This window comes from Lithobates pipiens, unplaced genomic scaffold, assembly GCF_037356315.1.
Source record: "Lithobates pipiens isolate NorthernLeopardFrog02 unplaced genomic scaffold, aLitPip1_a1.2 Scaffold_1, whole genome shotgun sequence".
In the NCBI taxonomy this organism is placed as follows: Eukaryota; Metazoa; Chordata; class Amphibia; order Anura; family Ranidae; genus Lithobates; species Lithobates pipiens.
Window position 1 is genome coordinate 136,637,300 of NW_027507685.1, and position 20,191 is coordinate 136,657,490.

Genomic DNA, 20,191 nt, shown 5'->3' on the forward strand with positions numbered 1-20,191 from the left:
CTTAGTCCGCCAGACTGCACGCTGAAAAAGTCCACTGAAGCCCACACACGAATGTGTTTCGATGGACTAAGTTGGCCAGACAGTCCGCCCGTGTGTACGCGGCTTTAAGGAAAAATAATCACTTCATGCTCTCTTACAAAATGCCTTTTGTTATTCTGAAGTAATCCATGTATGTTTCATGGATTACTTCAGAATAACAAAAGGCATTTTGTAAGAGAGCATGAAGTGATTATGTTTGGGAACACCTCTCCTGTGTCATAAGTAGGAGTTCTTAGGTCATAAGATTACCAACAAAAGGAGTTGGGGTGCTCTGGTGCACGACAGTGATGACTCGATGAAAGACTGAAGTACTGAGCAGCCATTGATAGTATTTTTTGGGATCGTGGAATGAGATGTTTATATGTGAATGCTGCTTTTCACTACGGTCAGCTGATCCATTATAAGGAGGAGTAGACTGAGGAGACTGAGGATTTACTTACAACGCTTTAATTAAGCTTCCATCTGGTAAGCGCACTCACTTTATGGTGACGGGCACTTGTGCGCATCTTGTGTATGTGTAATCACCGTGGTGTCCTCATAAAGGATCGCAACTGTGGATTGTTTATGGACTTTTTTATGAACTCTCTAATTAAGAAATCATATTAATTGTCACTTTTTATTTTTTATTTTGAATGTATCAACCATTTATAATCTTTAAAATTTATTTTTACTCTGGGTAGTTAGGTATAAATTATTTCCCTGTTGGCACAGCTTTTTGTATTTCCTTGTTTAAAAAGTCTGTCTGGCGCCAGCATTGGTGACAGGCTCACGCTCATCTGTCTGGCCATTTGCCTGTCTGCGCATGTGCATATGTGTGCAGAGGGAGACATTATATTTGTTATGGGCAAGCCTTCTCTGATTTTTTTTAATTGTAAAAGTTTGTTTTTATTTGATCAAATCCCACCCACCCATCAAAACCCAGCCCCGCCCCCCCACCCCCAACCTTAAAAAGCATAAGGACGTGAAACTGGCTGATTAGTTAGTGCTGCTACTGTGCTGCTTAAAGTGGAGGGCCACCCTGAAAAACAAAAGTGCATTAAAATTTAGCAAAAAATCAGAAAAAAAAAATTATTTTTTTTTTTAAACTTACCAGAAATGCCTGTTGCTAGGCACATCGTCCTAATCTGCCTCTTCCTACTCCGCAGTGAGGTTTGGTCTTCTCTCCTCCGTGCGGCGTCTTCTGGGGAATGGGGCGCTGTGTGTTCTGGGAACCGCGTGTCCCAGAACACAGCGCGCCCCATTCACAAAGCACTGCACAACTCGCGCATGAGCAGTAGGAAACGGGCAGTGAAGCCGCAAGGCTCCACTGCCTGTTTTTCTTAGAATGGTGGCACCGAGACCCGAGAGCCAAGGGACGGGTCAGCCTCGGGCGGCCGACATAAGTTAAGTCTGCTTATTAAAAGTCAGCAGCTACAGTGTTTGCAGCTGCTGACTTTTTAAAAAAAATTTTTTAAACCGGCCCTCCTCTTTAAGGGTTATTTCCATGTGATCATTCCCTATGCAAGTTTGGTCTTCTCAATCTAACCAACAAAATAAGTACACATCTTTTTGTTTGGTGACAAAAGCTACCATTGTTCCAGTCTCTTTTAAGCTGGCCCTCCTCTTTAAATATCCATTCTCTCAGGTTTTGATATATTAACAGTTGCTTTTTTACATAGTATATCCCCTTCCCGCCGAGCGTACGCAGATGTGCGTACTGGGCTTCCGGGGGGTATACCGGGATGATGCCCGCACCTGCAGGCATCATCCCGGTACCGTTTTGTTCAGCTGGCGATTGGCTATCCAGGCATAACAGCCAATGCGGCTAAAAGCCGCTCGGCTGTTATGCCGGAGGAGCGGGAGGGGACGTCACCCCCTCCCGCCGCCTCCCGCCGCTGTTACCGGTGCTCCCGCTCGATCGGGAGCACCGATTCAAATTCTGCTGCCTTCGGCTGCTGGGCAGGGACTGGAATGAAGCCGTAATCGGCTTTGTTACAGTCTCCTCATCGTAAACACGGAAGCGACGTCATGACGTCACTTCCCGTTTACTCAGCTGCCAATGGCGCCGGTTTAAAAAAAATATCCGGTATTCAGAATCGCCGTTTTCGGCGATCTGAATACATTGAAGTGTAAAGGAGGGGTGGGGGGTCTTTTAGACCCCCGATCCCTCCATAAAGAGTACCTGTCACCACCTATTACTGTCACAAGGGATGTTTACATTCCTTGTGACAGCAATAAAAGTGATCAATTTAAAAAAAAAAAAAAAAAACAATTTAGTCATTTTAAAATACAAAATGCCTTTTGTTATTCTGAAGTAATCCATGTATGTTTCATGGATTACTTCAGAATAACAAAAGGCATTTTGTAAGAGAGCATGAAGTGATTATGTTTGGGAACACCTCTCCTGTGTCATAAGTAGGAGTTCTTAGGTCATAAGATTACCAACAAAAGGAGTTGGGGTGCTCTGGTGCACGACAGTGATGACTCGATGAAAGACTGAAGTACTGAGCAGCCATTGATAGTATTTTTTGGGATCGTGGAATGAGATGTTTATATGTGAATGCTGCTTTTCACTACGGTCAGCTGATCCATTATAAGGAGGAGTAGACTGAGGAGACTGAGGATTTACTTACAACGCTTTAATTACCGTATATACTCGAGTATAGGCCGACCCGAATATAAGCCGAGGCCCCCAATTTACCCCCAAAAAAACTGGCAAACTTATTGACTCGTGTATAAGCCGAGGGTGAGACATGCCTGTCCATCCCTGTGTGTGTGTCCGTCCATCCCTGTGTGTCCGTCCATCCCTGTGTGTCCGTCCATCCCTGTGTGTCCGTCCATCCATCCCTGTGTGTGTGTGTGTCCATCCATCCATCCATCCCTGTGTGTGTGTGTCTCCATCCATCCATCCATCCATCCCTGTGTGTGTGTGTCTCCATCCATCCATCCATCCCTGTGTGTGTGTGTATCCATCCATCCCTGTGTGTGTGTGTGTCTCCATCCATCCATCCATCCGTGTGTGTGTGTCTCCATCCGTGTGTGTGTGTGTGTGTGTGTGTGTGTGTGTGTGTGTGTGTGTGTCCAGCCTACCTGTGTCCCGAGCCTTTGTCCCGAGCCTCCGTCCCGTGTCGTGCCTTGCCTTCGTCCCGTCCCGTCCCGTCCCGTCCCGTCCTGTCCCGTGCCGTGCCTTGCCTTGCCTCCGTCCCGTGCCCTCTTCGTCGGCGGCCATTGTAAAATTCAAAAGCCGCGCCTCCTCCTTCGCCTGTGATAGGCGGAACACTGAATTTCCCAGCAGCCTGTGTTCCGCCTATCACGGACGTCGTATCATCCTCGTCCGTAGTACGAGGATGAGACGATGCCCGTGATAGGCGGAACACAGGCTGCTGGGAAATTCAGTGTTCCGCCTATCACAGGCGAAGGCGGAGCCGGAGGCGCGGCTTTTGAATCATAGAATGGCCGCTGTCTGTCTGCTCGACACGCTGATCGAGCGGGCAGACAGCGATGACTCGAGTATAAGCCGAGGGGGGCACTTTCAGCCTCAAAAAAGAGGCTGAAAATCTCGGCTTATACTCGAGTATATACGGTAAGCTTCCATCTGGTAAGCGCACTCACTTTATGGTGACGGGCACTTGTGCGCATCTCGTGTATGTGTAATCACCGTGGTGTCCTCATAAAGGATCGCAACTGTGGATTGTTTATGGACTTTTTTTATGAACTCTCTAATTAAGAAATCATATTAATTGTCATTTTTTATTTTTTATTTTGAATGTATCAACCATTTATAATCTTTAAAATTTCTTTTTACTCTGGGTAGTTAGGTATAAATTATTTCCCTGTTGGCACAGCTTTTTGTATTTCCTTGTTTAAAAAGTCTGTCTGGCGCCAGCATTGGTGACAGGCTCACGTTCATCTGTCCGGCCATTTGCCTGTCTGCCCATGTGCATATGTGTGCAGAGGGAGACATTATATTTGTTATAGGCAAGCCTTCTCTGATTTTTTTTAATTGTAAAAGTTTGTTTTTATTTGATCAAATCCCACCCACCCATCAAAACCCAGCCCCGCCCCCCCACCCCCAACCTTAAAAAGCATAAGGACGTGAAACTGGCTGATTAGTTAGTGCTGCTACTGTGCTGCTTAAAGTGGAGGGCCACCCTGAAAAACAAAAGTGCATTAAAATTTAGCAAAAAATCAGAAAAAAAAAATTAATTTTTTTTTTAAAACTTACCAGAAATGCCTGTTGCTAGGCATATCGTCCTAATCTGCCTCTTCCTACTCCGCAGTGAGGTTTGGTCTTCTCTCCTCCGTGCGGCGTCTTCTGGGGAATGGGGCACTGTGTGTTCTGGGAACCGCGTGTCCCAGAACACAGCGCGCCCCATTCACAAAGCACTGCGCAACTCGCGCATGAGCAGTAGGAAACGGGCAGTGAAGCCGCAAGGCTCCACTGCCTGTTTCCCTTAGAATGGTGGCACCGGGACCCGAGAGCCAAGGGACGGGTCAGCCTCGGGCGGCCGACATAAGTTAAGTCTGCTTATTAAAAGTCAGCAGCTACAGTGTTTGCAGCTGCTGACTTTTAAAAAAAAAATGTTTAAACCGGCCCTCCTCTTTAAGGGTTATTTCCATGTGATCATTCCCTATGCAAGTTTGGTCTTCTCAATCTAACCAACAAAATAAGTACACATCTTTTTGTTTGGTGACAAAAGCTACCATTGTTCCAGTCTCTTTTAAGCTGGCCCTCCTCTTTAAATATCCATTCTCTCAGGTTTTGATATATTAACAGATGCTTTTTTACATAGTATATCCCCTTCCCGCCGAGCGTACGCAGATGTGCGTACTGGACTTCCGGGGGGTATACCGGGATGATGCCCGCACCTGCAGGCATCATCCCAGTACCGTTTTGTTCAGCTGGCGATTGGCTATCCAGGCATAACAACCGATGCGGCTAAAAGCCGCTCGGCTGTTATGTCGGAGGAGCGGGAGGGGACGTCACCCCCTCCCGCCGCCTCCCGCCGCTGTTACCGGTGCTCCCGCTCAATCGGGAGCAGCAATTCAAATTCTGCTGCCTTCAGCTGCTGGGTAGGGACTGGAATGAAGCCGTAATCGGCTTCGTTACAGTCTCCTCATCGTAAACACGGAAGCGACGTCATGACGTCACTTCCCGTTTACTCGGCTGCCAATGGCGCCGGTTTAAAAAAAATATCCGGTATTCAGAATCGCCGTTTTCGGCGATCTGAATACATTGAAGTGTAAAGGAGGGGTGGGGGGTCTTTTAGACCCCCGATCCCTCCATAAAGAGTACCTGTCACCACCTATTACTGTCACAAGGGATGTTTACATTCCTTGTGACAGCAATAAAAGTGATCAATTAAAAAAAAAAAAAAAAAACAATTTAGTCATTTTAAAATAAATTAAAATAAAAAAATAAAACATTTTTTTTAAAGCGCCCGCCATCCCCGCGAGCTCGCGAAGCGAAGAAAACGCATACGGAAGTCGTGCCCGCGTATGTAAACGGTGTTCAAATCACACATGTGAGGTATCGCCGCGATCGTCAGAGCGAGAGCAATAATTCTAGCACTAGAACTCCTCTGTAGCGCTAACCTGGTAACCGTAACATTTTTTTAAAGCATCGCCTATTGAGATTTTTAGGTACCGCACTTTGTCGTCAATCCACAAGTGCGCGCAATTATAAAATGTGACATGTTTGGTATCTATTTACTCGGCGTAACATTATCTTTCACATTACTGTTTTGTTTTTTTATTTATTCATGAAAGTGTCCCTTTTCCCAAAAAGTTGCGTTTAAAACACCACTGCGCAAATACCGTGTGACATAAAATATTGCAACAATTGCCGTTTTATTCTCTAGAGTCTCTGCTAAAAATATATATATATATAATGTTTGGGGGTTCCAAGTAATTTTCTAGCAAAAAATATGGATTTTAACTTGTAAACACCAAATTCCAAAAATAGGCTTAGTCATGAAAGGGATATACTATAGTTTTCCACCATATTTTTGTACAATTTGTATGTAAATATAAGCAACTTTTGTTATTCCCTATGTCCCTTACGTAACTCTAACTCTATATACAATATATTGATATAATTACATGCTATAAAGGGTTATTTTTAGAAATTTTATTTGTGCTGCATTGTAACGATGTTCATGTGTCTGCACATAACAAAATTTAGTTTTAGACCCCTTTCACACATGCTGTCCGATCAGTTCCCCCTGTTCGTTTTTCAGGCGTACCTGATCAGACACTCCATTCATCTCTATGCCGTTATTTGCTCCAATCTGTTCCGCCAAATCCAGATGGATGGAGGTCCTATTTTACATCTGGCTGGCAGATCAGATCAAATAGGAGCAGGTGAAAATGGACAGCGTCCCATAGAAGAGAGTGGGGCTCTGACAAGTCCGTCTCAGCACAGTGAGCGGAGAAGGATCTATCATCGGTCTGCTCAGCGGGGATCAATTTATCGATCCCTACTGAGCGAGCAGAGTCCATCAAAACAGACGTGCCCCATGTTAAAAGGGCTTATGGGTTGTCTGTATCGATTGGGAAATGTGTCACCATAGTCTCCCTCTAATGGAGCAGGTGATAAGATGTGCTTATTGTTGTCTTATTTTACATTTTCATTTGCGCAGTAATGGATTATTTTCTTTTTTTCAAGAATAAATCAATAGCATGAGACTTAATTTTATGAATACCATTAACAGTGTTGAAGCATACCTTCATTACACAACTAGCAGACAGGGTAGTATGAACTGACTTCGCTTGAGGTCAGCATGATTATAGCAACAGCCAAAAGGAAATACTAAATACTAAATACTAAATACTAGATCTGAGCAACACATGTGACTAGTTTCTCCACACAGGAGCCTGTGTCTTGAAGCTTTTATTACCAACAAAGGATTTTGTACCAAGTATTAAATACATTTCAGTTAGCGGATTCAATACTTCCCCCCCCCCCCCCCCATGTCCTTCCATTTTATTACATAGAACTTCATTTCTGAACCGTTTTGTTTTGGTTTCTTTGTACTTATGGATTGCATGGGTTGTTACTGAAAAATACTTTATTTTACCCTGCACAGTTCATATGGTCACTAAGAGCACTAAGTATCATTTTTGCCCGCTGCCTTATTCATCTGCTGTCAACATGAATCACTTCTGACAAGTTTTCCTGACACCAAGAAAAAAATTGTGACAGAAGTGATTCATGTTGACAGCAGAGGAATAAAGCAGCGGGCAGAAATGACACTTAGTGCTCTTAATTTACATATGTACACACTAGAGAGGGATATGCTGTGTTCATATTTCATATCTGAGGTTTACAATCACTTTAAGACCCCTTTCACACCACACTGCCCATAGCGTGGGCGGTAAAACGCCGCTATTTTTAGCGGCGTTTTACCAGCAGATTTGCGCTGCATTTCGGGCGCTTTTACCCCCCAATAGCGGCCAAGAAAGGGTTAAAACTTCCGGCAATACACCGAATTAGCTGCGTTTTGATTTCAAAGGGGAGCAGCGGTGGAGGAGCGGTAAACATACCGCTCCTTCACTGCTCCAAAGAAGCTGCTGGCAGGACTTTTCCCTAACGTCCTGCCAGCGCACCGCTGTAGTGTGAAAGCCCTCGGACTTTCACATTACAGACAATGGTGCAGCTTCTTTAGGGCTGATTGCAGGCTATAGCGATATAGCGCATTTTGCAGGCTATAGCACCTGCAAAACACCCTGGTGTGAAAGTGGTCTAAGGCCCCGTTAATACCTGAGCTATTTGAAGCTCCACCAAAAGTGTTTTAATGCTCAACACTAGTATTGCTATTATACTGAAGGGTGCCCATTCACATCTGAGTGTCGTACCACTTGAAGGCAGCAGCTCACAAAAGTAGAAGAGTTTTTTTTAGATCAGAGTCGACTGTTTTTGCCCCAGTAGACTTCAATGGGAGGGTCTGAAAGGCATGTGTTTTTATCTGGTAGCTTTCAATTGCCTAAAAAGAATTATAAAAGAAAAAAAAAAGCTAGAAACTCACTATTATGCAGCACTGATGGGTGGCACTGACACTCATAGGTGGTACTGATGATCTGCACTGATAGGCAGCACTGATGGTCAATGCTAGGTGGCACTGATGAAATGCACTAATGAGCACTGATGGGCAGCACTAATAGGGCTCTGATAGGTGGCACTGACATGCAGCACTGATGGTCAATGATAGGTGGCACTGATGCGCTGCACTAATGGGCTCTGATAGGCGGCACTGACAGACAGCACTTATGGGCACTGATAAGGTGGCACTGGTGAGGTAGCACTATTATGCAGCACTGATGGGCACTTATAGGCAGCACTGATGGGTGGCACTGACACTGATAGGTGGCATTGATGAACTGCACTAATGGGCACTGATGGGCAGCACTCATGGGCACTAATTAATTGCACTAATGGGCAGCACTGATAGGGCACTGACAGGCAGCACTGATGGTCAATGATAGGTGGCACTGATGAACTGTACTAATGGGCACTGATGGGCAGCACTGATGAAATGCACTAATGGGCACTGACAGGCAGCACTGATGGCCAATGATAGGTGGCACTGATGAGCTGCACTAATGGGCTCTGATAGGCGGCACTGACATACAGCACTGATGGTCAATGATAGGTGGCACTGATGAGCTGCACTAATGGGCTCTGATAGGCGGCACTGACAGACAGCACTTATGGGCACGGATAAGGTGGCACTGGTGAGGTAGCACTATTATGCGTCACTGATGGGCACTTATAGGCAGCACTGATGGGTGGCACTGACACTAATAGGTGGCACTGATTATCTGCAGTGATAGGCAGCACTGATGGACAATGATAGGTGGCACTGATAGGGCTCTGATAGGCGGCACTGACAGGCAGCACTGATGGTCAATGATAGGTGGCACTGATGAGCTGCACTAATGGGCACTGATGGGCTCTGATAGGCAGCACTGACAGGCAGGACTTATGGGCACTGACAAGGTGGCACTGATAGGCGGCGCTGATGAGCTGCACTGTTAGGCAGCACTGATAGGTGGCACTGACACTGATGATGAGCTGCACTAATGGGCAATGATAGGTGGCACTGATGAGCTACACTGATAAGTGGCACTAGCATTGATTGTATGGCACTGGTGAGGTGCATTGATGGGCAGCACTGATAGGTGGCACCGATGAGCTTCACTGATAGATGGCACTGGCATTGATTGGATGGCACTGATGAGCTGCACTGATAGGTGTCACTGATAGAGGGCACTGATAGAGGGCACTGGTTCTGATAGACAGCACTGGCACTGATAGAGGGCACTGGTTCTGACAGGTGGCACTGACAAAATACACTAAATGGGCAATGATGGGCTGCCTGCACAGTCACTGATCTGATGAGTTGCACTTGTATAGCCAAGCCCCCCCCCCCCGCCCCAAAAAAAATTTAAGTTAACCACTTCACTTCAGCCAGTACAATGTCACAAATAGAACCTATCTGCTTGAGTCTGCCATTGACTTCCCCAGCGGGCCAGCCCAACGCTCATGGCTTACTTGTTGTGCTGTGCAGAAGCCTCCTTCTCTTTGCTCGCAGAACCGCCCACACACAGCATTCTCCAGTCCTTTCCCAGTCAAGCCTCTCAGGGCGCCGGGGAAGGCTTCTGGATGACGTCACGCCGGCCGGGACGTCAAGCTCCGCCTACAGGATGCGAGCAGCAGAGCGCGCTCAGCCTCGGCGGCGCACTGGTATTGGCCGCACTGTATGCATCAGCTGTCTCCTTAATATATTGCTGCAATTACAATTGAGCTGACTGATTATCATAGATATATGTGGGCCTATAAATAATTCAGCTGCCTGCCGATGTCAACATATATAGCGGCCAGCGGCCGGGCCGTGATGATTGACTAATTGTATGTGTCTGGACCTATAATATGATGGGGGCCTGGAGCTGCAGCTCCAAAAGCCCCTATGTTAATCCGGCCCTGACCCTAGAGTGCCCTTCACCCCACCTTATGGGTATCTGCTCACTTTAATTGTTGAGCCCCGACTGATAAAAGGAGGCCAACTGCACTTTCTTTACATATCTGAAAACTTAACTCTTCTCCAGTCTTCTGCTTTTCTCACAGACCATCTGCTGAAGGCAAGATAATATGTGAAAAGCAGAAAGACAATGATACTGCAAATGGTTCTCACGATTTTTATTGAAAATGGTAAAACACTTACCATACAAGCCCTTTTCCAATATGTCATATTCTACAACCCAGGGCAAAATAAATATGCATACATATATCCCCAATACCCCCTTAAAAAAATATATCAATATCAATATATCGTAAGATCCATATAAAAATCCACAGATATAAAAGAAACTTTCATTAGATAAAATTGTATAAGAACCCACCCCCCGGGTCCAATGTTTTAGTTTTATGAATCCACAATGATTCTCTTTTAAGTCTAAAGCCGCGTACACACGGGCGGATTGTATGGCCTACTTAGTCCGTCATACAATCCGACGGACAGTCCGTCATACTTTCGAATGAACGGACTTGACCACACACGGATGCACAAACAGTCCGTCGAAAGCTTGCGCGATGACGTGTACAGCACGTACGACGGGACTAGAAATAGGAAGTCCAATACACAGCAATGCAACCTTTCGCCGTGTAAATCCTTTCTGAGCATGCGCCATTCTTAGTCCGTCGAACTAGCCTACTGACGAGTGGATTGTCCGCTGAAACCAAAGTATGACGGACAGTATTACGGAAATTCCGAAATACTTAGTACGCCAGACTGCACGCTGAAAAAGTCCGCTGAAGCCCACACACGAGCAGACTGTCCGCTGAAATGTGTTTCGACGGACTAAGTAGGCCATACAGTCCGCCCGTGTGTACGCGGCTTTAGTTTCCTGATTCCCCACTCTCAGCAATGCTCATTACCTTTCGAAAAAGCTTTCTATGCCAGAGAAATTAAAGTAAACCGGTTAGGTTGGATCTAACCACTTTATTCCTCAGACAGAGCTCTCTTGTATATAAATTTAGGACACTCTGGTAATATCCATGTTAGCACTGAACCCCTCCTCAGGCTTACCGATGCTTTTCTATTATTCGTTCAATTATTTTATGTTGTACATGACTGAGGAACCTGCAGAGTGTAGAAGCTCCAATTATCAATAAAACATTAAACACTTGATCAATCCCACCTTCCAAAATGACCAGACGACACATTTTATTTGGAGTTGAATGGCCATAGCAGCCTTTTATCACAAACCATTAAATACAACAGTCATAAGAAAACAAGTTTAATGCATATAATACAGTCAATGCATAACAAATAAACCAACCTCAGCTTATGCCCGGTCTAAGGTCTTTGAATGCCTATATACTCACTATTAACTAGTTGTATCTGCCACCCAATCAAAGGCTCCCAGCTGCAACTACACCGGCTCAGGGACAATTAACCACTTACGTACTATCAGATACAACCTAATTAATACCCCGATGTTACCACTATATTGTTAGGAAGGGAAACCCATACCTCAGATGGGCCCAACCCATAATTTCCCACAATTTAACCAGCACAGCCTTCAAAGACCCAATAGACCCCCTGCCCTAGCACACAAGCGTGACACCTTACTCATGTGTTGTACCCCAAACTGGAAGGCCCGCTGAATACCCTCCTGCAAAAAAACTTTCTACCTTCTAGTTCACCTTTATCCTGGCTTTGTTGATCTTTTCAACAGAGCAAGCCATACGCCACACAGACCTGGCAACTATATCGGACCACACAACTTAGCCTGACCCAATTGATGAAGAAATGAGAAGAACAGTTGTCTGCACTCCAACCAGCAGACAACAGGCATTTCCTGAACACTGCCCTTGGCTTACCAATTCTCCCACCCGAAAAGCTAAAAAAGAAAAAAAAAAGCCAGCACAAAGACGACCCAGAGCAAGGTAATCTCATAGGTGGAGAAAACAAGTGTACATTATCGTTCTTATGAGAACACCCCCCATCCTCCTTCACCAGATCGCTCCATTCCTGACACACTCTACGGTATGAGGACCAAGTTGACGCACATACTGAATGACGAATTGAGAACTTAGAAGCGGCAATGCAATGCTCCACAGCTGCTTGAAGCATGATAAGGTGGCACTGGTGAGGTAGCACTATTATGCGGCACTGATGGGCACTTATAGGCAGCACTGATGGGTGGCACTGACACTAATAGGTGGCACTGATTATCTGCAGTGATAGGCAGCACTGATGGACAATGATAGGTGGCATTGATGAATTGCACTAATGGGCACTGATGGGCAGCACTCATGGGCACTAATTAAATGCACTAATGGGCAGCACTGATAGGGCTCTGATAGGCGGCACTGACAGGCAGCACTGATGGTCAATGGTAGGTGGCACTGATGAGCTGCACTAATGGGCACTGATGGGCTCTGATAGGCGGCACTGACAGGCAGGACTTATGGGCACTGACAAGGTGGCACTGATAGGCGGCGCTGATGAGCTGCACTGTTAAGCAGCACTGATAGGTGGCACTGACACTGATGATGAGCTGCACTAATGGGCAATGATAGGTGGCACTGATCAGCTACACTGATAAGTGGCACTAGCATTTATTGTATGGCACTGGTGATCTGCATTGATGGGCAGCACTGATAGGTGGCACTGATGAGCTGCACTGATAGGTGGCACTGTCATTGATTGGATGGCACTGATGAGCTGCACTGATAGGTGTCACTGATAGAGGGCACTGATAGAGGGCACTGGTTCTGATAGACAGCACTGGCACTGATAGCGGGCACTGGTTCTGATAGGTGGCACTGACAAAATGCACTAAATGGGCAATGATGGGCTGCCTGCACAGTCACTGATGTGATGAGTTGCACTTGTATAGCCAAGCCCCCCCCCCCCCCCCCGTCCCCAAAAAAATTTAAGTTAACCACTTCACTTCAGCCAGTACAATGTCACAAATAGAACCTATCTGCTTGAGTCTGCCATTGACTTCCCCAGCGGGCCAGCCCAGCGCTCATGGCTTACTTGTTGTGCTGTGCAGAAGCCTCCTTCTCTTTGCACGCAGAACCGCCCGCACACAGCACTCTCCAGTCCTTTCCCAGTCAAGCCTCTCAGGACGCCGGGGAAGGCCTCCGGATGACGTCACGCTGGCCGGGACGTCAAGCTCCGCCTACAGGATGCGAGCAGCAGAGCGCGCTCAGCCTCGGCGGCACACTGGTATTGGCCGCACTGTATGCGTCAGCTGTCTCCTTAATATATTGCCGCAATTACAATTGAACTGACTGATTATCATAGATATATGTGGGCCTATAAATAATCCAGCTGCCTGCCGATGTCAACATATATAGCGGCCGGCGGCCGGGCCGTGATGATTGACTAATTGTATGTGTCTGGGCCTATAATATGATGGGGGCCTGGAGCTGCAGCTCGAAAAGCTCCTATGTTAATCCGGCCCTGACCCTAGAGTGCCCTTCACCCCACCTTATGGGTATCTGCTCACTTTAATTGTTGAGCCCCGACTGATAAAAGGAGGCCAACTGCACTTTCTTTACATATCTGCAAACTTAACTCTTCTCCAGTCTTCTGCTTTTCTCACAGACCATCTCCTGAAGGCAAGATAATATGTGAAAAGCAGAAAGACAATTATACTGCAAATGGTTCTCACGATTTTTATTGAAAATGGTAAAACACTTACCATACAAGCCTTTTTCCAATATGTCATATTCTACAACCCAGGGCAAAATAAATATGCATACATATATCCCCAATACCCCCTTAAAAAAATATATCAATATCAATATATCGTAAGATCCATATAAAAATCCACAGATATAAAAGAAACTTTCATTAGATAAAATTGTATAAGAACCCACCCCCCGGGTCCAATGTTTTAGTTTTATGAATCCACAATGATTCTCTTTTAAGTCTAAAGCCGCGTACACACGGGCGGATTGTATGGCCTACTTAGTCCGTCATACAATCCGACGGACAGTCCGTCATACTTTCGAATGAACGGACTTGACCACACACGGATGCACAAACAGTCCGTCGAAAGCTTGCGCGATGACGTGTACAGCACGTACGACGGGACTAGAAATAGGAAGTCCAATACACAGCAATGCAACCTTTCGCCGTGTAAATCCTTTCTGAGCATGCGCCATTCTTAGTCCGTCGAACTAGCCTACTGACGAGTGGATTGTCCGCTGAAACCAAAGTATGACGGACAGTATTACGGAAATTCCGAAATACTTAGTACGCCAGACTGCACGCTGAAAAAGTCCGCTGAAGCCCACACACGAGCAGACTGTCCGCTGAAATGTGTTTCGACGGACTAAGTAGGCCATACAGTCCGCCCGTGTGTACGCGGCTTTAGTTTCCTGATTCCCCACTCTCAGCAATGCTCATTACCTTTCGAAAAAGCTTTCTATGCCAGAGAAATTAAAGTAAACCGGTTAGGTTGGATCTAACCACTTTATTCCTCAGACAGAGCTCTCTTGTATATAAATTTAGGACACTCTGGTAATATCCATGTTAGCACTGAACCCCTCCTCAGGCTTACCGATGCTTTTCTATTATTCGTTCAATTATTTTATGTTGTACATGACTGAGGAACCTGCAGAGTGTAGAAGCTCCAATTATCAATAAAACATTAAACACTTGATCAATCCCACCTTCCAAAATGACCAGACGACACATTTTATTTGGAGTTGAATGGCCATAGCAGCCTTTTATCACAAACCATTAAATACAACAGTCATAAGAAAACAAGTTTAATGCATATAATACAGTCAATGCATAACAAATAAACCAACCTCAGCTTATGCCCGGTCTAAGGTCTTTGAATGCCTATATACTCACTATTAACTAGTTGTATCTGCCACCCAATCAAAGGCTCCCAGCTGCAACTACACCGGCTCAGGGACAATTAACCACTTACGTACTATCAGATACAACCTAATTAATACCCCGATGTTACCACTATATTGTTAGGAAGGGAAACCCATACCTCAGATGGGCCCAACCCATAATTTCCCACAATTTAACCAGCACAGCCTTCAAAGACCCAATAGACCCCCTGCCCTAGCACACAAGCGTGACACCTTACTCATGTGTTGTACCCCAAACTGGAAGGCCCGCTGAATACCCTCCTGCAAAAAAACTTTCTACCTTCTAGTTCACCTTTATCCTGGCTTTGTTGATCTTTTCAACAGAGCAAGCCATACGCCACACAGACCTGGCAACTATATCGGACCACACAACTTAGCCTGACCCAATTGATGAAGAAATGAGAAGAACAGTTGTCTGCACTCCAACCAGCAGACAACAGGCATTTCCTGAACACTGCCCTTGGCTTACCAATTCTCCCACCCGAAAAGCTAAAAAAGAAAAAAAAAAGCCAGCACAAAGACGACCCAGAGCAAGGTAATCTCATAGGTGGAGAAAACAAGTGTACATTATCGTTCTTATGAGAACACCCCCCATCCTCCTTCACCAGATCGCTCCATTCCTGACACACTCTACGGTATGAGGACCAAGTTGACGCACATACTGAATGACGAATTGAGAACTTAGAAGCGGCAATGCAATGCTCCACAGCTGCTTGAAGCATGATAAGGTGGCACTGGTGAGGTAGCACTATTATGCGGCACTGATGGGCACTTATAGGCAGCACTGATGGGTGGCACTGACACTAATAGGTGGCACTGATTATCTGCAGTGATAGGCAGCACTGATGGACAATGATAGGTGGCATTGATGAATTGCACTAATGGGCACTGATGGGCAGCACTCATGGGCACTAATTAAATGCACTAATGGGCAGCACTGATAGGGCTCTGATAGGCGGCACTGACAGGCAGCACTGATGGTCAATGGTAGGTGGCACTGATGAGCTGCACTAATGGGCACTGATGGGCTCTGATAGGCGGCACTGACAGGCAGGACTTATGGGCACTGACAAGGTGGCACTGATAGGCGGCGCTGATGAGCTGCACTGTTAAGCAGCACTGATAGGTGGCACTGACACTGATGATGAGCTGCACTAATGGGCAATGATAGGTGGCACTGATCAGCTACACTGATAAGTGGCACTAGCATTTATTGTATGGCACTGGTGATCTGCATTGATGGGCAGCACTGATAGGTGGCACTGATGAGCTGCACTGATAGGTGGCACTGTCATTGATTGGATGGCACTGATGAGCTGCACTGATAGGTGTCACTGATAGAGGGCACTGATAGAGGGCACTGGTTCTGATAGACAGCACTGGCACTGATAGCGGGCACTGGTTCTGATAGGTGGCACTGACAAAATGCACTAAATGGGCAATGATGGGCTGCCTGCACAGTCACTGATGTGATGAGTTGCACTTGTATAGCCAAGCCCCCCCCCCCCCCCCGTCCCCAAAAAAATTTAAGTTAACCACTTCACTTCAGCCAGTACAATGTCACAAATAGAACCTATCTGCTTGAGTCTGCCATTGACTTCCCCAGCGGGCCAGCCCAGCGCTCATGGCTTACTTGTTGTGCTGTGCAGAAGCCTCCTTCTCTTTGCACGCAGAACCGCCCGCACACAGCACTCTCCAGTCCTTTCCCAGTCAAGCCTCTCAGGACGCCGGGGAAGGCCTCCGGATGACGTCACGCTGGCCGGGACGTCAAGCTCCGCCTACAGGATGCGAGCAGCAGAGCGCGCTCAGCCTCGGCGGCACACTGGTATTGGCCGCACTGTATGCGTCAGCTGTCTCCTTAATATATTGCCGCAATTACAATTGAACTGACTGATTATCATAGATATATGTGGGCCTATAAATAATCCAGCTGCCTGCCGATGTCAACATATATAGCGGCCGGCGGCCGGGCCGTGATGATTGACTAATTGTATGTGTCTGGGCCTATAATATGATGGGGGCCTGGAGCTGCAGCTCGAAAAGCTCCTATGTTAATCCGGCCCTGACCCTAGAGTGCCCTTCACCCCACCTTATGGGTATCTGCTCACTTTAATTGTTGAGCCCCGACTGATAAAAGGAGGCCAACTGCACTTTCTTTACATATCTGCAAACTTAACTCTTCTCCAGTCTTCTGCTTTTCTCACAGACCATCTCCTGAAGGCAAGATAATATGTGAAAAGCAGAAAGACAATTATACTGCAAATGGTTCTCACGATTTTTATTGAAAATGGTAAAACACTTACCATACAAGCCTTTTTCCAATATGTCATATTCTACAACCCAGGGCAAAATAAATATGCATACATATATCCCCAATACCCCCTTAAAAAATATATCAATATCAATATATCTTAAGATCCATATAAAAATCCACAGATATAAAATAAACTTTCATTAGATAAAATTGTATAAGAACCCACCCCCGGGTCCAATGCTTTTGTTTTATGAATCCACAATGATTCTCTTTTAAGTCTAAGTTTCCTGATTCCCCACTCTCAGCAATGCTTATTACTTTTCGAAAAAGATTTTTATGCCAGAGAAATTAAAGTAAACCGGTTAGGTTGGATCTAACCACTTTATTCCTCAGACAGAGCTCTCTTGTATATAAATTTAGGACACTTTGGTAATATCCATGTTAGCACTGAACCCCTCCTCAGGCATACCGATGCTTTTCTATTATTCGTTCAATTATTTTATGTTGTACATGACTGAGGAACCTGCAGAGTGTAGAAGCTCCGATTATCAATAAAACATTAAACACTTGACCAATTCCACCTTCCAAAATGACCAGACGACACATTTTATTTGGAGTTGAATGGCCATAGCAGCCTTTTATCACAAACCATTAAATACAACAGTCATAAGAAAACAAGTTTAATGCATATAATACAGTCAATGCATAACAAATAAACCAACCTCAGCTTATGCCCGGTCTAAGGTCTTTGAAGGCCTATATACTCACTATTAACTAGTTGTATCTGCCACCCAATCAAAGGCTCCCAGCCGCAACTACACCGGCTCAGGGACAATTAACCACTTACGGTACGTACTATCAGATACAACCTAATTAATACCCTGATGTTACCACTATATTGTTAGGAAGGGAAACCCATACCTCAGATGGGCCCAACCCATAATTTCCCACAATTTAACCAGCACAGCCTTCAAAGACCCAATAGACCCCCTGCCCCAGCACACGAGCGTGACACCTTAATGTGTTGTACCCCAAACTGGAAGGCCCCCTGAATACCCTCCTGCAAAAAACTTGCTACCTTCTAGTTCACCTTTATCCTGGCTTTGTTGATCTTTTCAACAGAGCAAGCCATACGCCACACAGACCTGGCAACTATATCGGACCACACAACTTAGCCTGACCCAATTGATGAAGAAATGAGAAGAACAGTTGTCTGCACTCCAACCAGCAGACAACAGGCATTTCCTGAACACTGCCCTAATCGAGACATTGCTGTCCCTTCCCCATGCATAAATGAAACTCCCGGAAGATTTTCCCAAAACCGTGAAAAAAAAAACACAATCCGCACAGGGCAAACTGGAGAAGAGGGAACCCCACAACTCAATCCAAAAAAAGCCTCCCCGACTGATCAGTGTAAGATTTTCTTAACAGAATACCCAAGTAATGTCCCGTAACCACACATCCTGTACACTCAAACCCCCCTCACCACGTTTGTTACGGCTTACCAATTCTCCCACCCGAAAAGCTAAAAAAGGAAAAAAAAAGCCAGCACAAAGACGGCCCAGAGCAAGGTAATCTCATAGGTGGAGAAAACAAGTGTACATTATCGTCCTTATGAGATCACCCCCCATCCTCCTTCACCAGATCGCTCCATTCCTGACACACTCTACGGTATGAGGACCAAGTTGACGCACATACTGAATGACGAATTGAGAACTTAGAAGCGGCAATGCAATGCTCCACAGCTGCTTGAAGCATGGAATTCCACACTGCTCTGCTTCCAGTGCCAACTGATGGAATCTGTCCCATTAGAAACGAGACAAAGCATCAGCCAGGAGTTACAGTAAGTGCCGCCGATATTGTGTTTCCAGCGTGATCCGTCGTGCTGGTGCCCAACAACAGGCTTCTCTAACCAGCGCGATCCCGCTGGTTCTTGCGTTGGCTGCAATAGGAAGATGTCATATTTTCCTATAGTAGCAAGCGCGAGAGATACAGTAGGTGCCCGCGATATTGTGTCAATCTCGCTACTTTTATTGGCGAGATTGACACTCTGCAAGCCCCGTCGCGGGAGCCAGCGCTGAGTCGGCTCGCATTGGGAAAGGAAAAATTTTTCAGCGCCTGGTATTGGCAGGAATCCAATTCGGATCCCCGCACCAGTGTAAACCCGCCCTCAATGTCAGCGATGCTTGTCGCTCATCAGGAAAGGAAAATAAAAAATGTTCCTTTCCCGATGTGAGCCGGCTCGGCGCTGGCTCCCACAACTGGGCTCGCAGGGTGTCAATCTCACTGATAAAAGTGGCAAGATTGACACAATATCATGGGCACCTACTATATCAACTTCTGGAACATGCACAATTCCATGGAGAGTACAAAACAGTTACCAAATAGCCAAATTATGCACTAAACCAACCTCCCTACATTCCACTGGCCAACTAACTCTCAGCACTTCAATGACCCTGACAGCAGATTCCTTAACCAGCAGTGCCCGTCACGGCAGCGAACAGGTCTAGATCAAAATTGGAAATCACCTGCTCCAGCCCAAGAGAGAGACCATTGTAAGAAACCAGAAATTAATCCCACTCTCGTAATTCCTCACACTGATCCCGCCCCTGCCCAATATAGAGATGTGGTGCCTTAAGCTAGCTGTAGAAGCTACCAGTCTACAAAAAAATTTGGCCCATGGGCATACTGCAACAACCAAAATTAAACTTGCCCAAGAGACATTGCACAGCATGAAGTGGATTTTTTTATTTTTTTGCCTTGCCCAGTGGCAGAAACGGTCCCTTTCAGATCTTCAAGTTTGTCCAAAGGCAAATTGACATTCCATCGCCACAGTGTCAACGGCAATACCCAGAAACCACAATTCAGTGGCTGGGCCCTACGTCTTGTTAGGGGCCAATGGCACACCAAAAAACTTGAAAACATGATGGACCATGGCCAAAAGTGAGGCATAGATAGTACTTCCAACAGACGCTATGCACAAGAAATCATCCAACCGACCATTCCTA

At 45.9% G+C, this 20,191-nt stretch overlaps 1 long non-coding RNA gene across 1 annotated transcript in view; it reads left to right on the plus strand.

The window, feature by feature from the left end:
- The first annotated feature begins 305 nt into the window (after positions 1 to 305).
- Positions 306 to 20,191, plus strand: part of LOC143975217 (uncharacterized) — a 69,779-nt gene continuing 49,893 nt past the window's right edge. The window contains exon 1 of the long non-coding RNA XR_013272341.1: positions 306 to 504. This is a non-coding gene — a long non-coding RNA (uncharacterized LOC143975217). The remainder of the gene's footprint in view (positions 505 to 20,191) is intronic.